General features: G+C 37.6%; 1 pseudogene; it reads left to right on the top strand.

Annotated features, from left to right (window-relative positions):
• The first annotated feature begins 3153 nt into the window (after window positions 1–3153).
• LOC132649822 (small nucleolar RNA SNORA17) lies at window positions 3154–3265 on the top strand (annotated as a pseudogene).
• The last annotated feature ends 14159 nt before the right edge of the window (window positions 3266–17424 follow it).

Below are 17424 nucleotides of genomic sequence, written 5' to 3'. Positions count from 1 at the left end.
TACTCCTCACAAGAAAATGATTAAAAATGTCTGTGGGTGTGTGCGCTTAAATTCTTTATCAATTTCCTGTCACATTTATAATAATAAAACTCATCTGTTCTCGAAAAAGACTCCACACAACCCAGCCTCCCTCTTACTTTGTTTTATGCTTAATGTACATCAGTCAGACTGATGTACGTAATTGGATATTAGAAGATTTTTAAGGGTTATGATTAAAGAGGGCAGTAAAAATAGACTTTTATCTGTGAGAAACAGATTCCATTTTTACAGAGGAATGCTTTTGTAACAACAGAAATGGCCTCCACTGACATCTACGTCTCTTCAGTGAGGCTTCTTCTCCAGATCTCCCTCGATTACCAGTTCAAGTGGGCCAGTGTTGCTAGTATGAGTAAAACGGTTTCTTCCTCCCTGGCATCCGTTCATTGAGCATCATTACAGGGCCTTCCCAGAACACTATGTTTTGAGAGTATAATACAAATATTTACATTCATTGAGCTTTCATTCTATTTAAAAGGAAAAGGGACAAAAAGCAAGCAAACAAACAAAAACAGTGAAATTTCAAGTAGTGGGTAGATGCCACAAATACTATAAAAGGCCATCGGGAAAGTGAAGGCCCCAGGAGGGAAAACAGGATGTGAAACATGAGAGGAGGGGGAAGAACTAGCAGTGGAAAGACCTGAGCATAGAGGACTCGCACAAGGAACATGGAACACTGGGAATGAGAGTTTGCTTGGAACACTCAAAGTACGTCAATATGGCTGACGTGCGTAGAGTACACCACGAGTAAGCAAAGTCAGAGAGGGCTGAGCACAGGTTGTGAGAAAAAAAGTGATTTTTAATTTTATTATAAATGTGACAGGAAGATGATAAAGAGTTTGAGCATAGTAAACGCATATTTTTAAATCATTTGTTTCTGTATGTATAAGTACCACAACATACACATAGAGGTCGGATAACAAAAAAACTTGAGGGAATTGGCTCTTCCTCCTCCATGTGGGTCCTGCAGTAGAATACAGACCTTCAGGCTCCGTGCAGACAACGTCGACTGCTGAGCCGCTTGCCAGTTCACTATTGTGTGGTTTTAGAAGACTGTTTTGTCTGCCGAGGCCTTAATCAAATAGTCTCAAGAGAACACAGGTAACTTTCATTCAGATCTAATGTATGCAAATTTGTACTGCGAATGCTCAACTAAACAAGTCATCCCAAACAGCATACATTTTCATTTTTGTTTTGTTTTTCTTCGAGACAAAGGTTTCTCTGTGTAGCTTGGCTCTCCTGGACTCTCTTTGTAGATCAGGCTGGCCTTGAACTCAGAGATATGCCTGCCTTTGTCTCCCAAAGTGCTGGAATTAAAGTGGTAACCATCATGTCTGACAATATACACTTTCTGGACATTTATTACTCACATTTTTTTTTATAAATGTGAAACTTCAAAAAGCTTTGCTTTTGTACTTGTTCTAACTTTGTGTTCACTCCATACATCATGATTCACCAGCTTCTATAAAGCAAGTATCTCTCTAGCTGAGTACTCTTCAAACTATCTGATATAAAGAACCATTTTTTGCCTTTTTATTAACTAATTTTTAATTAATACTTTCATATAACACAATACAAATTAATAGCGAAAACACTTTTAAACAAAATGTTTTATTCTGTTGTTAGTTTTAAAAATAATTATATTAAAATATAATATAGTAAAATACTCATCATTAAAAGAAAGATAATCGAAGAAGAGGATATTATAATAAATTACAAAACAGTACAAGCTGTTTGTTACTTATGTACATAGGGAACTGACACTTTTTGAATATTTGTATGTTGTGCCACTCCATACTTTTAGATAAAGACTATGAAGAGAGATAGTAATTTACTATATTAACTACATATTGATTTTCTTGGAGGTTGAGATAGTTCTTCCGGTTTGTAGAACTCTGGCCTAGAACCCTCTAAATAGACCGAGATAACTTGGAAGACCTGTCAAGCATCCTTCCTCTTCCTGAATGTTAGGGACAGAGGTGTACATCACCATTTCCATTCAGGTCAAATGCATGGATGTCCACATACTTTAAAGAAACACAGACAGACTTCTATTTCTAATGTTTTTAGCACAGCAACTTAACTTCTTTCTTGCTTGTTAAATGATCTAACCCATGAAGGCTTGGTAATAATGCTACATGTAAGAGACCGTGTGTTTCCAACCGTCTCTGTCTTATTTTACAATATCCAAATAGAGTCATTAATGGGTACAACGGATTACTTTAAAACAACTTTGGCAATTTCAGGTTGTTAACTTTTACCTGCAAAGGGCTGGGCCAGCTCTCTGCTCTCCCACCCTCCAGGCTAGCTCACCCATACCTTCCTCATCAGGGCTAGCTAGCTCCACTGCTAACACTGAGGTTTTCAACTGTGATTATTTATATATTTGTAAGCAGTACCTTAGTCAGACCTCTCAAGCAAAAAAGATGTATTGAAGTAATTTTATTCATAACAATCTATTAGAATTGTTTTGCAAAAAAAACCCAAAAACTTTATTTGAAACCATTTATTCATTTCACCCTTTTGCTAAATCAAATGGCTGCTGACACAGGGAATTAAAACCAGTGGTAGTCTGGGGGTGGCTTCTACTGGTCTGGGAGGATTAATTGTATTTATCTCTCCTGACTTCAGTTAGTGATAAGAGGTAGGTAGTTAAAATCCATTTTGGTGGCAGTATTAGTGTGATGAAAATCAGAAAGCATTACTAGTCATAGAAAGTGTTGTAAATATTTATTAGCATATCACCGATTGTATTTCTAACCTTAAAATTTATTAGAATAAGACAAACAAAAAGAATGGGGATATTAAGTATGAAATTGTTTTAGGTGTTTTTAATGGACCTTAGTCATGGCCTTTAGGCTCTATGCTAAGAACAAGAAAAACATCTTCCTGGATTATGAAATAACCAATGCAGTATGATTTTATATTATTCTTCCTATATTTATTCATAGAAACGTGTATACATACATATATGTAATCATATAATCAAATCATATGTAGTAATTGTAGAGTATAATAGATATATGCACACCTATTTATATCTAGGTAAAATCTTTTAAATGTGATTTATCAATTATCTTTATATTTGCCAGAATGCACTACCAAAATTCTATTTATTCTGCCCCTAGAGGTGTTTCGGGTGTGACAAGGGTGTCAGTAGGTGGCAGGGAGGAGAGAGGATACACGCCATGTTCTGACTCGGGAATGTCTGAAATGTTTCCCTGAAAATAAGCACGCGTCAGACGACCACCATTACGACCATCATTTCCGCGCCAGGGAAGCCGGAGGGGGAGCCTGAGATGTTCACTAGTTTGGCACTGCCGAGGCCCAGACGGGATCCCAGGACATGGAGCAATGTGGAGACCGGAAGAACCCCTCCTGACACTTCGGGCTGGGCTGCAATCACTGCGTGGGAGTGAGCCCCAACTCGCAGGTGTCCACTCGGGCAGGCCAGGAGAGAGGCGACGTGAGATGACCACCAGACCAGCGCCATGCGGCCTGGACAGGGAGTGAGCCTGAGATGACCACCAGTCTGGCCTGGGTGGTGGAGGGGCGGACCATGCCTGAGATGACCCCTACCCAGCACCATAACGCACTAGCGGGACACAACAGTCCTGCAACAACCCAGACGACACTCAGGTGCCATAAAGAGTTGCAAGTAAGTGGTGGAGAAGTGGAAGAGAAAGAGGAACAGAAGGACGTGGGCACAATGAGGAGAGGCAGGACTGGGGACCGGATGGTAGTGAGAAACAGCCTGGTGTGAGTAGCTGGTGATGCCACCTGGGACCACGGTGGGGTCTTGGCCTGTGCTGCCACTGGCAGCCATCTCTGGGTCTGTGGTCATGCAGCAGCAGGGGTCTGTTACTACCAAAGGTCAGGCAGATGTCCCAGTCTGGGCTGCTCCCCCGGGACATGTTGATGTCTCGGAGCTGTGCGGAACTGGCCCCACCCCTCACCAGGGCACCATGGGAGAGCTGGCCCTGGGGACATGAGAACAGGAGAGTTGACTCCACTGCTAGCCAGCCGTGGTACTCAGGAGAACAGGCCCCGCACACTGCAGGAGTTGCGGGTGAGACGCCCTAAGGAGAAGAACATGGGGGAGCTGGCCTTAACATTCCATCTCCCCAGTGCTGTTGAGGGCTAGAGAAAGGACACGATTAACAAAAGGAACTATTCTGGTTGAAAGTTAGCCTAGGAGAATTCATGTCTTGCCTCTACAAACAAATAGGCAATAAAAAAATCTAATGCATCACTGAGAAATCATAATTAATTACTAAGGGAAATTGGAAGAGAATAGATGCAATTATATAATAAGTGTCTGGTTAAGCAAAATGCAAGTGAATGAAAGGAAACACTTGGAGAACCGAGTAAGTTGTCCCTGGTCTGAGATGAGCGCGATCACATTACTTCACTCTCGTTGTGATCCTAGTTGGAACACTTGTGTCTGTCACAGACACAAGCACATCCAACGAGTCTCCGTGAAAGGCATCCTAATTCAGCGTGTGTCAAACTGGGCCACAAACCCAACTGCTGATTCTGAAGATGTCATACATCACTAGTATCGCCTCCAAGCGGGAACTCTGAGCTTGCCTGTAGAGAATTATCTTGGTTATACAGGCTTGGAAAGACCTCCCCACTGTGGGTGGTTCCTTTCCCCTGGTTAGGTTCCTAGAACACACACACACAGATATGTATACAGCACACACAGCATCCATGGGAAAGCTGTTAAGGAGTTTTGAAACTTTTTATTTATTGCTGTAAAAGCTCATATTAAAAAGTCAGAGCTCCTACAAATAATGACAATTGACATGTGTGCCATCATTTATAAAGCTTTTTTCTATACACTATCTTTCAGACAGAATTATGTGAAATTCTGAATTTCCAATCTGAGTTTTAATTTTTAAACTTCCCTGGAAGTAACATGCCTAGAACAATGCTTACATTAAATCCTACACTGAGGCTCTGGGAACTTATACGTCCTTCACATTGTGCATTCTTTTCAAGCAGCCAGTGAGCATACACAAACGTAAAGATGAAAGAGTTCAGATTTCTATAAACTCATAATTGCCAACACAATATGTTGCTTTCTATCATATGAAATTGGCAATTTCAAAAACAGGAAGGAAAAAGACAGTAGAACTCTATTACTTCCCACAGAAAAGTTCAGCAGTCTCAAAAATTTTTCCAGCTACTCTATCTTCCATTAAGTGGTACACAAATTTGCTTTTCCTTGCTCACAGTGAAAAAGAATCATCTTAACAGTTCCTTTTCTGCATAAGGAAAGGTGAATAATTCAATTGAGTGATTTGTTTCATGGGCCAATCTAATCAAAGGGAAGCCACTAAATATTTTCAGCCATATTTTACTTTCATTTATTTATATATAATTTAATATATTTATAAACATAATAATATATCTGCATATTAAATTATATATTATATATTTACATTTATTTTCCACTTTCAAGTGTGTGCCTGTGTGTTTGCATGTTATGTGGGGAGGTATATGTGTGTTGAAGTATGAATGCCCATGAGAGAGCACATAGAGACCCAGATTGATTTCTTGAATCATCTTCCTTTGTTCTTATACCTTTTTGAGTGAGGCAGGTGTCTCAATCAATCCCTGAGCTCACTAATATAGTTAGTCTTGCTAACCAGCTTCCACTGGAGATCCCTTCCTGCCTTCTGAAGCTGGAATTACAGGCTACACATCATACCTCCCTAGCATTCACATGGGTTCTGTGTCTTTTATGTGCAATACATAAGATCCAAGTTCATCTCTAAGGTCAGTTTTAACTGGTTAGTGAAATCCATTATATAGGTTTAGGTCACCCATGAAGAACATGTCAAAACATCTGTCTAAAATCTAATTGACTGTATTACAGCTGACAATATCTGATATAACCAACGTGGTACAAACTAATATCAGTATTCCAGTACTTATTGAATAGACCAAAATAATGCCAGCTTTATTTATGGTCATGTCCAAAGTTACTTGATTGCCACTGGTAATCAATATACCAGAGGTTAACATGCCCCAGACTCTACCCCCATGTACATAAGGGCAGCACCAAATCAACTTGGTGTGTTTAAGAAAGAGGATATGAAAGTTGGAAGAGAGACGCATGCTGCTGTATATAAGTTTTCTCTAGGGCTGATGCATTCAGTCGTGCAGGGATGCTCCTTAAAGCTCAGGAAATTCTAAAGGGGGAGGGGAGGGAAACATTCCATCCTGCAGAAAATACGTTGTTTACTTCCTGAGTCTTAAGATTGATGAACTAGCAACAGAAAGTCCCTGAAACTGACAAGATGTCCTAGGCCCTTTTCTCTTAAAACTTCCAAAAGCAATAAGGACTGATAAGAAATGTACTCAGATGTCCTGAGCTTCCTAGAAGAGCAGACCCGCTGAGCTGCCTGGGAAGGAAAGTCACTGGCCTTCTGAGCTGCCTGAAGGTTCTGTACTGAGGTCTAGGGTTCCAGTTTTTATGAGCTGTCATCGATATTAAGGCGGACTTTTGTAACTGCTGTAAGTAACCTCTCACTGATATGCTATAAGTAACCCCAATAAATTCATTGGTTCATCGTGTTGGACTTCAGTGATATTCTTCCTCTGTTCTGTCATTGATTATCCACATCTTCCCATGAATAGTTGTCACACAATATGTCCACCATAACACCACACACATACATATATACATGCAAATATACATATACATGCAAAGTACGTCTTTTTCTTTATGATACAATGCGTTCACCTCGATAAAAATTCAGATAATAAACATACACGAGAGTATAAAGTCATTCTCATCCTCTGATATTGTCTCAATGTTACTGTTGTTGATATTAAAACACCAAGACTAAAAGCAGTTTGGAGGGAAAAGGATTTGTTCCGCTTATACTTCAATATCATCATTCATCATCAAAGGCAGTTGGGACAGGAATTCAAACAGGGCAGGAACCTGGAGGCAGGAGCTGATGCACAAGCCATGGAGGGTTCTTCTTACTGGCTTGGTCATCATGGTTTGCTCAGCCTGCTTTCTTATAAACCCAGGACTACTTGCTCGGGGAGTGCAACACCCCTCCCCTATTAATTACGAATTTTAAAAATGGCTTAACTACAGCCTGATCTTATAGAGGAATTTCCTTAAGGTTCCCTCCCTCCTCTCAGATAGCTTTAGCAAGTTTCAAGTTGACATAAAACTATCCAGCACAAATGCTACTTTCATTTGTAGTTTCCTAAGGCATCCTTGTTTTCCTTTGTAAACTTTGCTTTTTAAAAAATATTCTCTTTCAGCCAAGCATGGTGGTACATGCCTGTAACCCCAACACTCTGGGAGGCAGAGGCAGCCTGATTTCTGGAAGTTTGAGACCAGCCTGGTCTACAAAGCAAGTTCAGGACAGCCAAAGCTACACAGAGAACCCCTGTCTCAAACAAACAAACAGAATAGTTTCTTTCAAAATTCTGGGCCTTGAACCCAGGGCTTCGTGCATGTTATATAACTATTCTTTTACTGAGCGACACCCTGGTTCCCCCAAGGTGGCAGGTTACAGATGGCTTTTTTCATCCAAATCACCAACTCAACCTTTAAATATATTTAAAATGTGCTTATTAAGAATAATTATCTATAAAAAAAGCACATACTCTAATTTGCGTGAGACATCAGAGTTAGTTTTAGGAGACTACCGTTCTACTTGGTTCTCAAGCTCTAAGTATCATGCTCTTCTAGAGCCTATCAAAATAGAGAAGCCTGAACCTCATCCCTGGATGCTCTCAGGCGGTAGTGTCAGAGTTCAAGTTAAGCCTTTATATTTGCAACAAGCTCCCAGGCAACTGCCTTGAAGCTGGTCAGCCAACCACTTGTGAAAAACACAGAAGTGGCCTAAGCAGCATTTCAGAACTCATTTTCTTAAAGCAGGCAGTACATCTTGAGCTTAATGGCAGCTTAATGCTAGTACATAGTGAGTCTTAGAAATACTTTTTTCCCCTTTCATTTAGTTCTAAAATTGGAAATTAAACAAATCATATTATAAATTTTTTAGTTACTTGATATATTTTTCCCACTCATTTGCCAATTCAGAACAGTCTCACACTGGCTCTCAGAGAGCACCAGTGCATAAAGTAGCTTTGGATATGGAAGCTTTTTACTATGACATTTCTCTTTAATTCACTTTGATTTGATTGGTATTATATGTATTACAATCAATCACAGGCATCCTGGCAAAGGTAATATAATAGTAATGAACACTTAATAAAACATCGATGATTGATGAAACATCAATGAAATATTTATTTCAAAACATTTAACTATTATTTTGATAATAATTGAGAATGATGTTTGTAATAAATAGATCATGGCTTATTTTTTGTTTTCCGAGTATTATTAAATCCACGTTAACATTTAAAATGTGCCTTTTCTTAAGTTTTGGGGGTTATGGGTATATGCAAATCGTTTGTTTGAGTGAGGGGCAGATGCATGCCAGTAGCACATGTGCAGAGGTTGGAGGACAGCGTTGGTGTCGCCACCTGCCATCTTATTTGAGGCTGTTTGCTCCAATAGATATTGTGCTAGCTAGTGCCAAGCTTCCAAATATTCTCCTGTTGTCATGTCCAGCATTGCAGTAGGAATGCTGTCATGAAGACACCTGCTGCACATTCAGCCATACACAGACTCTCGGGATTTGAACTCGTCTTCCTGCTTGTATAGTGTCAGAGCTACTTTTCCAACTCCATGAAAATACAGCACGATCAAGGTGAATTACAGAAGAAAGAATGTAACGTGGAGCTCACCGTTTTATAGCGCTAGAGTCCATGACCCTCATGGCAGGGAGCATGGCTACAGGCAGGCAGGCCAGCACTGCAGCTGCCCCCAAGGGCTCCCATCTTGATCCACAAGGCAAAGATGGCTGACTAGGAATGGTTTGTCCCAAAGCCTGCCTTAAGTGACACACATCATCAACAAGGCCACATCCCATCTCTATGCTCAAAACCCCATAAACTCAGGACCAAGTATTCAAAGTATTCAAGTATTCAAGTATTCAAAGTTGTCAGCCCTATTCTCCCAGTCCTTAGTTTGGAACCCTTCTCTTTCGCCATATTCTTAACTTTAGCAACTTGTTTTTCTCTGCTGTTACATCCAACACGCATAATCAACTATTTAATGAAATAAAGTGAGATGTTGAATTATTTCTAGTAATAACATCAGCTTTACCAAACTTTGAAGGCTAGTTCAAAAATGAGTGTGCCAAGAAAAAGGGAATATACTTGCCTCCATCATTATGTTATGGTGGTAACATATTCACATGACTCCCTCTGGTGGCAAATGTAGCTTTAATTTTTTTTTTTTTTTTTTTTTTTTTAGGGAACTATAAGTGCGTACATTTCTATTAATGTAAAGCTAATGATATTTTTTATTTTTGTGGAAAACTGTCTCTTCTCTCTTAAAGCTACTCACAATCCAATGTGATCAATGGAAGCTTTGAAAATTGAGTCAATATAGAGATGGATAAAATTTCTTTGTCAAAATCATTTTGGAAAATGTCGAATTGTTCATACACCCTTTTAATAGCCAAGCTATAATTAAAGCAATTAATTAATCAAAATAATTTCCACCAAACCTAATCTTCAGCCCTCTTACCAAATCCCATGTACAAATATAACATTGTCTAAGGCCTGTGTCAGCATACAGAAAATGTCCTGGAAGTTTAATACAAGTCATTCAGGGATTAATGTAAATTCTGCCTCTGCCACCTAGTGGAGGAGTAACCCAAATCGGGTTACCTAACTCCTGTGAAATGTGATTATTTTGTCTGAAAAACAAAATACTACCTTTGACAACCGCTGAGGATTAAACAATTTCGAGCCTAACACTGTGCTAATAAAAACATTGTCTTTTGTTATAGATATTATTCCTAATTGACAATTTAAATAAAAACAGACTCACAAAGTAGATTCTGCCATGCTTGCCCCCAGTAAAAGGCTGCCTCAACCTACTCAGGGTTCCAGGCCTCACTGGACCCCTTAGTCTTAGATTCTAAGACAGTATCCGCCAGCACAGGTCTCAGACCCACTGTGCAGACCCAAGTCCCCAACTCTATATACATGAAAAGTAGGATTATCCTGGTGGATCCCAGCACCAGGCCACTGATCCTTCATCTAAACCAACTTTAACAGATGCAAGCTTCAGGTTAGCGCAGATGAACTCAAGACTCTGACTAGCCTTTGTGGAGTTTAAACTGCATGTCAGCCTGCTTAGAGTCCCTACCTGAAAGCCTGTCCACCAAACTCACAAGACAGCGTATCTACAACCTCTACCTGGTAAGACAGCCCAGGCCAGTCTGTAAAAGTTCAAATTGGCACACACTTTTCCAACCGTTCAGATACCAATGCATGATTGAAATTATTATGAATAATAAGAGAAATGGGAAACCACAGAAAGCACAAGATAAAGCATAAGAACAGAGTACAAATAAATAGAAATTTATAAATTTTCAGGTAAAGAATTCAAATAATTGCCATAAAGAAGCCTGGTGGTTTACAAGAGAACACTGATCAAGAAATAAATGTAATAGATAAAACAATATTAAACAAAATTAGAAGTTTAACTCAGAGGTAGAAGCTACTAAAATTTTAGAGCTGAAAACACAATGGTTAAAATAATATATGCTGTGGTGGGCTTAAACAACAAACTCACAAAGGAAGAAAAAAGAATCAATGAACTCAAAAACAAGTTCTTCAAATTTTCCCAGTCAAAGGAATAGAAAAGGAGTTGAAGAAAGCCTACAGGCTATGTGAGACACCATCAAGCAAAACTCTATATATTATACATTACATTATATTATATTATATTTCTATATTATGTATTTATTATACATGTATAATAAATATTATTAATATGTAATATACATAATATAGAATATATATAATATATACTATATACTATGTACTATGTACTATATACATACTACTGTATACTATATACTATATTATACTATCTACTATATTATATATTATATATAGAGAGAGTATCCAAAAAGGAGCAGAGAAAGAGAAAGGAACACAAAGTAATTTAAAGAAATATTGACAGAAAACATCCTAAATTTTGAAAAAGAAATGACCATGCAGATTGAGGAAGCATAATAAAACCACATATCAAAAAATATGAATAGATCTGTACTGGCACATATTAAAATTACAATTTTAAAAATCAGAGAGAAAGGATTTTGAAAGCAGAAGGAAGAATGACACTTACCATCTACAAAGAATGTCCGTAAGAGTATCAGTGGATTTCTCACCAAAAACATCACAGGAGAAAGTATGTTCAAAGTCCACAGTGAAAAAAATGGGTGAGTGAAGGAACTACCATACTCATTAAGAATAACTATAGCATGATTCACGCTGTCACAAATGAAGGAGACTTCCAGACCAACAGAACCTAAGGAGACCATTGCCATGAACCTAACATGTATGAAATAAAAAGACACTAAAAAATAGTAAGAAAATGTACAAAAGTATGAAACTGTTTAGGTAAGAATATAATCAAATGCAGAATCTTCTAATATTTCAGTGACAGGAATAAATAGTTTTAACTCTATATGATACAATACAAAATTATTAGAGGATAAAATACAAAATTATTTTAGAAACTATATGTATATTATATGTGAATTGAATTAGCTAACTTGTGACATAACACAAAAGTGAGAGGAAAATGTTTAATTTAGGTTTATGACAGAAACAGCTTACACAGACTTATAATGAGAAGACAGTTTATACATTTAAAAACTCAAGTAGATAAATCAGAGAGAAAGAAATTAAAGTGTATGTTACCAAAACAATCCCATTAAGAAGGATAGCATCAAGAGAGGAACACTGGAACAAGATAACTATAAAACTGTCAGGAAATAACAAAATGCAATGTTAAGTCTATCTGTAAATTATTACATATAAATAAATAAGATGGCTGGATATTAAAATTCTAACTGTACTCTACTTGCAGACACAGGGCCTGCAGAGGGTTACACCTTTGCCCACATATTGTGGCTTTCAATTAACTGTGTTTCTGGGACTCCTGAATAAGCAAATGAGTGGGTCTCTGGTTCTTGTGTCTTCTCTTGGGCTCCTTTATTTATGCTTGTTTCTTTTCCCCAATTCTAAACTGTGGGAGGTTGTTTGTTTATTTGTTTTATCATATTAATTATATTATATTCTCTTAGAAGACTGTTTATTCTCTAATAAAAGGTAGATCTGGATAGGAGGGGAAGTGGGGAAGAACTGGCCACTGTAGAGGGAGAGGAACCCCTAATCAGGATGTATTGTGTGAGAAAAAAAATCTACTTTCAATAAAAGGAAAAAAAAATGTAACTATATGCTACTTAGTAAGAAACTCCTTTATGCTTAAGGCTACACATGGATAAAAACAAAAGGATCTGTTCTCATTTCCTATGTTGCTGGGATTAAAAAAAGTATGCCATGACAAAAAGAAACATTAGGAAGAAAAGGTTATATAGTACACCACCATGTCAGAGACACAGCAGCAGGACCTGAAGCAGAGAGTCACCTCATATCCACAGTCAGACCCAGAGAGGCATTTATGTGTACAAACTCACTTCTTTACTCGCTTGTGTTCAGTTTTTCTACTCTTACACAGTTCAGGAAACCTTGCCTAGGGAATGGTTCCACCAACAAGCGGGCTAGCTCTTCCTATACCTATTTTTGTTTTTACTATTCAAATCACCTTTAATTTTTAAATAGATTTTTTATTTATTACAATTTATTCACTTTGTATCCCAGGTGTAGTCTCCACCCTGACCCCCTCCCAATCCGACCTTCCCTCTCTCCCTGATCTCCCCCCATGCCCCTTCCCAGTCCACTGATAGGGGACGACCTCCTCTCCTTCCATCTGACCCTAGCCTATCAGGTCTCATCAGGACTGTCTTTCATAGTCTTACTCTGTGGTAAGGCTTACATTCTCTTGACCTGTGGACATATCTTGGGTTGAGGGTTCTTAACCCAGTTAATATATGTAGGAAAACCATCCTCTAGCCATTAACTGTCAGGCAATGTCTATCTTTGTGACTTAGGTGTGTTACTTGTATGCAATAGATTGTTGGGTCTTGTTTATGCATCCGTGAAAGAAGTGGGAAATAGTAAGATCTGGAGGGGACAGGAACTCCACAAGGAGAGCAACAGAACCAGAAAATTTGAATACAGGGGTCTTTCCAGAGACTTATACTCCAACCAAGTACCATGCATGGAGATAACCTAGAACACCTGCACAGATGTAGCCCATGGCAGTTCAATGTCCAAGTGGGTTACATAGTAATGGGAAGAGGGACTGCCTCTGACATAAACTGATTGGCCTGCTCTTTGATCACCTCCCCTTGAAGGGGGAGCAGCCTTAACAGGCCACAGAAAATGACAATGCAGCCACTCCTGATAGACTAAGATCAGAAGGAAGGAGAGGGGGACCTCCCCTATCAGTGGACTTAGGGAGGGACATGAAGGAGAGAGAAAGTGAGATTAGGAGGGGAGGAGGGAGGAGTTTATGGGGGAGAAACAAAGTGAATAAAGTGTAACTAATAAAAGTTAAAAAAATTAAAAAATTCAACATAAAAAAAAAAGAAAGAAACTCTACTCCAAGATGATTCTAGATTGTGTCAAGTTGACAATTACAGCTAAACACTTTCAGGCTCCATACAAATGGGAACCAAAGAGAAGTAAAGTAGCTATAGCTATATCAACAAAACAGATGTTAAAAACAAGGCACAATAGAAAAAGAATGTTATGACATCACAATAAGGGGTCACTTTATCAGGAGCATGTAACTACGGCAAGTATCTATGCACTCCAAAATGTAGAAAATAAAAATACAAAGCAAATGTTAACAGAACAAAAGATATAAATAGACAATACTTTAAGAGGTTTTAGCACTCAACTCTGATCTGAACAGAAAATCAGTAAGTAAACAAAGGATTTCAGTGTCACCAAATGGATCTCAGAGGCATGGGAAAGAGGGGAGAGCTGCCCGTTCTTCTCTAGCACACATGGGACATCTCTGTAGAGCATACATTAGTTTGAAAAGCAAGTCTTCAAAAGCCCATAAAATTGAAACCACGTCAAGTTTTTTTTTTCTTCAGACTACTGTAGTATAAAGCTAAAAATAAGCAATAACAGGGATATTGAGGTGACCATGATGGAGCGTCCCTTTAGTTCTAGCACTTGGAGAGACCTTATCTAAAAATAAAAATAAAAAATAAATGAGAGAGATTAGAAAACTAACATATAGATGGAAACTACACAAAACTCTTCTGTCAATCAATGCACAGTAAAGGAAATTAGAGACAACAGAAAATATGCTGAAATAAATATGGAAATGCAGTACAAAAATATATTAAAAGTGGTAAAAGTACTTTAAGAGGGAAGCTTGTACTGATCAGAACCCACAGTTACAAAGAAAAAAGATCTCAAATAAACAATCTAACTTTACACTTGAGATGTATAAAGAATTAACAATGCCCAAAGTCAGAAGAAGCAAAAAAAAAAAAAAAAGAAAAAGAAAAAATAGAAAAGCAAAAAGCAAAAAAAAAAAGAAATACAGGTTAGAAAAATAATAGCTCAATAAAACTAAATTGAGCTTATAGCTATAAAAAGATACTGGCAAACTTTTATTCAAACTAAGAGAAAGAAAATGAAGACACTCAAAATTATGTGGTAGGAGGAAACATTGCAATTGATACTACTGGGATATGCTGGATCATAGGAGAACCTGTGGAAAGCAGCATGTACAAACTAGATAATCTAGGAGCAGATAAATTCCTAGAAATGTTCAACCTAAAATACTGAATCAGGAAAATAGAAAAGACAGGGCCGACTAAGAATAAGCCAACAGAACCCTCCCTGCAAAGAAAAGCCCAGAAGTAAATGGTTTCACTTGTGAATTCTACCAATTTGCTAAAGAAGCATTAAGCTAAAGAAATAATAAGCCTGTCTTGTTAAAAAAAAAAGTCTTCAAAAAAAATGAAGAGGTGAAAATATTTCTAATCTCATTTCATATAACAAGCATTGCCTTGATACCAAAGGTCCAAAAAAGGAAATTTTAAGTCACTTTTCCAAATGGATATATATGCAAAACTTTTTGAAAATGTTTGTAAATCAAACTCAACACAATAAAGTGTTATATATTGTTGTCAAGTGAATATATCCCCAGGGAGTAAAGACAATTCAACACAAGAAAATCAATATATGAGACAGGCTACATCAACAGAATAAAAAGGCAAAAATGATGCCATTTTGTCAATAGATTTAGAGAATTAATTTCGCAAAATTCAATTTTAATCAAATTTAATGATTTAAAATTCAAATTTAACCATTCATGATTAAAGCAAAAACCAAACCAAACCAAACCAAACAAACAAACAAACAAAAAACCACCGCTTAAAAGTTTCCTAGCAAGGGAAGCAGGGGCTAACTCTGACACAATCTCAGTGACAAGCTCTTTGATTACATCCCCTGCTGGGTGCAATCTTACCAGGCCACAGAGGAACACAATGCAGCCAGTCCTGATGAGACCTGATAGGCTAGGGACAGATAGTAGGGGAGGGGGTCCTCCCCTATCAGTGGACTAGAGGAGGGTCATAGGGGAAGATGAAGGAAGGATGGTGGGGTTGGGAGGAGGACGCTACAGCTGGGATACAAAGTGAATCAATTGTAATAAATAAATAATTGTTTAAAAAGTTAGGTATAGAAGGCATTCTTTAGCAGAATGAAGGTGATAAATGGCAAGCCCATAGCAAGCTTTTGTGGAAGAAGAGGGGGAGGAAAACAGGAGGAGGAGGAGGAGAAAAAGGAGGAGGAAGAAAAACTTTCCTTCTGAGATCAGAAACAAGACATGGTTCTCCATTCTTGCTACACTTACAGAACAAACTATTGAAAATTGTAGGCAAAGCAATTGGGTAAGAAAAATTAATAAGTCATCTAAATTATAAAAAATGTGATTAATTCTACATTTCTACCAAACACTCTAGAACTTGGAAATGTTTTGAAAGAATGTTTTTCCCATAAATTTAATTAACACAGAGAAGTCAATAGTTTGTAATATGTTATCAAACTATAGAAAAACATTTTAAAATTATGATTGCTACAAGAAAAAATAATTAAGAATATGTTTAATCAAAGAGATTGAAGATCCATACAATGAAAAATTTTAAAACACTGATGAAAGAAATTAAAGGCAGAGCTGGGCATGGAGGTCCATGCCTGTAATCCCAGCACTCTGAAAGGCAGAGGCAGGCAGATCTCTGTGAGCTTGAGACCAGCCTGGTCTACAAAGCGAGTCCAGGACAGCCAAGACTACACGGAGAACCACTGTCTCAAAATAAATAAATAAATAAATAAATAAATAAATAAAATAAGGAAGAATATCACCTCTTCAAGGGTAGGAAGAATTAATATTGTTAAAATGTCCATACTAACAAAAGCAAAGTACTGATTTAATGTTGTTTACCAAAATTCCGGTGACAAATTACACAGAAAAAAAAAATCTTTAAACTATTTTAAACCAAAGGAGGCCCTAAGTTAATGCAATACTGGGTAAATACAACAAAACAAAGGCTGCATTATCTGAGTCCCAAATCAATACAAAATTCTTACAAGCAAAATGTGTATTTGCCCATTTTCTCTAAATGTACACAAAGAAACCAAAGAAGCAAATGGAAATTTAGAAATAAATCTACTTACATATGGCCAATTGACTTCTATAATGGTAGCAAGAACACCCAGCAATGAAATGACACTCTCTTCAATTAATTATGTAAAAAAATATAACCTGTACATCTATATGTGAAAGAGATTAAACCTTGCCTGATACCATCTGTATAAACCAACTCCTAGCAAATTAAATATCAGACATAAAATCCAAACCTATAAAATTGCTAGGAAAAAAACTATAGGAATTTGTTATGTCAGTGATCTTCAGGTAATTCAAAGGGACATATGACAAAAGAAAAAAAATAGGCAAAATAAGATTGTATCAAACTAAAATCCTATTGTATAACAAAGAAAAGTATCAGCAGAACAAAGAGCTCCCCCTGAAAGCAAGTGTTTGCAAGCCATGCATCACATAAGAGGCTAATATGCAAAACAGAGGACTCCAACAACTCAATGGCAAGAATATACATAACATCAAAATGAAAAGTGGACAAAGGCCTTGAACAGCCATTCCTGTAAACACTGAAACGACCAATAGGCATATGGGGAGGGGGGCGCTCAATGTCACTATCCTCAAAAAACTACAATCCGAATCTGCAAAGAGGTGTCATTTCCAATCAGTTAGAATGTCTACTAGCAAAAAGAGAGGAAAACCAGTATGAAGGAAACCAAACTTTGTACATG

Source organism: Meriones unguiculatus, chromosome 21 (assembly GCF_030254825.1).
Source record: "Meriones unguiculatus strain TT.TT164.6M chromosome 21, Bangor_MerUng_6.1, whole genome shotgun sequence".
Taxonomy (NCBI): Eukaryota; Metazoa; Chordata; class Mammalia; order Rodentia; family Muridae; genus Meriones; species Meriones unguiculatus.
Note: the sequence above shows the minus strand (reverse complement) of the source record. Positions and strands in the feature narration are given on the sequence as shown.